At 52.8% G+C, this 2,264-nt stretch overlaps 1 non-coding gene across 1 annotated transcript; it reads right to left on the bottom strand.

Annotated features, from left to right (window-relative positions):
* Window positions 1-1,515: 1,515 nt before the first annotated feature.
* On the bottom strand, window positions 1,516-1,647 carry Gm22284. The gene has a single exon (XR_003949934.1). It is a non-coding gene; the product is annotated as a small nucleolar RNA SNORA17 (small nucleolar RNA).
* Window positions 1,648-2,264: the final 617 nt, after the last annotated feature.

Raw genomic sequence — 2,264 nt, 5'->3', positions numbered from 1 at the left:
TCTGGTCTGGTACAAGGCCTCTGGCTTCTGCTACACTATCAATACTGGAACCTCACTGGGCTTCCTGTAGGACCTTCATGCACTCCAGCAGTTAGTTCATTGATGGGGTAGATGTTGGGGTGGACCAATTGAAATCCCTGGATCTGGGCCTGAGAGGTATCTGAGCTGGTCAGGCAGCAACCATTCTACCCCGCACCTCCCCTAACCCCTGCAACAAGGGCCATCTCTACCCTGCTGCCCAGGCGAGGTGCAGAGCCCACTTCTCCAAGTGTTATAGCCAGAGAGGGACAAGATCAGTTCTTCCACTCTCCTGCCTGCCATGGATGGTGAGAGATGAGGGAGGGGAGGACGTTGTCTCTCCCTAGATCACACTGCTGCCCAGCAGACAAGAGGCAGGGCCAGCTCTGCCACACTCCTGCACTTGGGTCGGCTCACCAGTAACCCCCACATCCCGAGCCAGCTCTACTGTGCTGCCCAGGTGAGTGTAGGACCTGCTCTCTTGAGTGCTGCAGCTGGTGTAGGCAGAGCCTGCTCTCCTGCTCTGGTGCCCTTGGGGCTAGCTTTCCTGCCTGTCATAGGTGGCAAAGGTTAAGAGGTATGTGTGTGGGGTCTCTCCCTCAGCCCTGTCAACTCACAGCTGACGAGTGCCAGCCGTGCTCGTACCTTTGGAGCTGGCTCACCAGTATCCCCACCCGCCAGGGTCAGCTCTATTGTGCTACCCAGGCAAGGTGCAAGACCCACTCTTTTGAGTGCTGTAGCTGGTGAGGGGCAGGGTCAGCTAACTCTCTTGCATTCTTGTCCCTAGGGACAGCTCTCCCACAATGCCCAGGTGAGGGGTGAGGTCGGTTCTGCACAGCTCTCAGACATGAACATATCTCCAGGTGGCAGTTCAGACTATGGGTATCCGCCTGGCCTTTGGTGGTGACATATCACCAAAGCAGGGGTCTGCTACTGCAGGGGCATGGAACTGGACATGGCTCCCAGTGGCAGCAGAGACCCGGACCCCACCATGGTCTCAGGTGGCATCACTGGCTACTGACATCAAGCCCTTCCTCACTACCCTCCAGTCTCCACTTCTGCCTCTCTTCATTGTGCCCACATCCTTCTGTTTCTCTTTCTCTTCCCTTTCTCCACCACTTGCTTCTCTTAGGGGTGTCTGGGGTCTCTAGGGGTCTTCTTAGGAGTGGTCTCAGGAATGCTGTGTCCTGCTTATGCAGTATGGCCCCAGGGCAGGAGTCATCTTGAGCATAATCAGGGTTCCCCCACCCCCAGACCTGTGCAGCTCCAGACTGGAGGTCATTATAAACTAGTTCCCTATCCTGGCCCTAGAGCACAGGTCTAATAATCTTCTTGGGCTCGCTCCTTGCCTAGTCCACCTTTGTGGCCCCAAGTGCTGCCTGCCCTGTGGTCCCAGGCGGGGCTTTTCTAGTCTTCTGTTTGCTCCCCATTCTAGAAGCTCATCCTAGCCTGTGTAGCACCAGACTGGTGGTCATCTCAGGCTTGCTTTGTTCAGGGAACGTGAGGCTACTAATCATTCAGATGTTCGTAGGTCAGAAGACTGAGAGTAAACATAGCTTCTCGCCTCTCTGCCACCCACTGAAGCACATGTGACAGAGCAGCCACACCTCTAGTGCCTCTAGGGGGAGCGGTGCCACTACTCTTAGACTTAGAGGTTTGGCAAATCCAGCCCTTAGAGAGCTGCCTTTTTCTGTCACAAGATGTGCTCTAGAACAACCTCTAGTGAGCCATTTGTAATTGTGCGAGCACACAATATACTCCTGGAAACATGCTTTGCTAATGTGATTTCAACTGACTGCAGTGCCTTCCAGACAGATTGGCATGCCTACTCTATCTTAGCAGAGTGATAAGAAAAAGTAGAAGGGGTCTGAAGAGATGGCTCGGTGGTTAAGAGCTCATACTGTGAGCCAGAATTTGCTTCTCAGCATCCCTGTTGGATGGCTTATAACTGTCAGCTGCATAGGTTTTGATGCCCTCTTCTGGGCTCAGCAGTCCCTACACTCATGTGTGCACACTCCCACACAGACATAAGTATACACACATAATTGAAAATAAAATAAGGGCTAGCTGTAATGGTATACGCTTTAATTCTAGCACTTGGGAGGCACAGGCAGAGCTCTGTGGGTTTGAGACCAGCCTGGTCTCCATAGTGACTTCTGGGACAACCAGGGCTACATAGAAAAACCCTGTCTCAAAAACTACCTTAAAAAGTACAAATGGAAGCACATTAGTATCTTCTCCATTCT

The sequence above is a fragment of the Mus musculus genome, chromosome 11 (assembly GCF_000001635.26).
Source record: "Mus musculus strain C57BL/6J chromosome 11, GRCm38.p6 C57BL/6J".
Taxonomy (NCBI): domain Eukaryota; kingdom Metazoa; phylum Chordata; class Mammalia; order Rodentia; family Muridae; genus Mus; species Mus musculus.
Note: the sequence above shows the minus strand (reverse complement) of the source record. Positions and strands in the feature narration are given on the sequence as shown.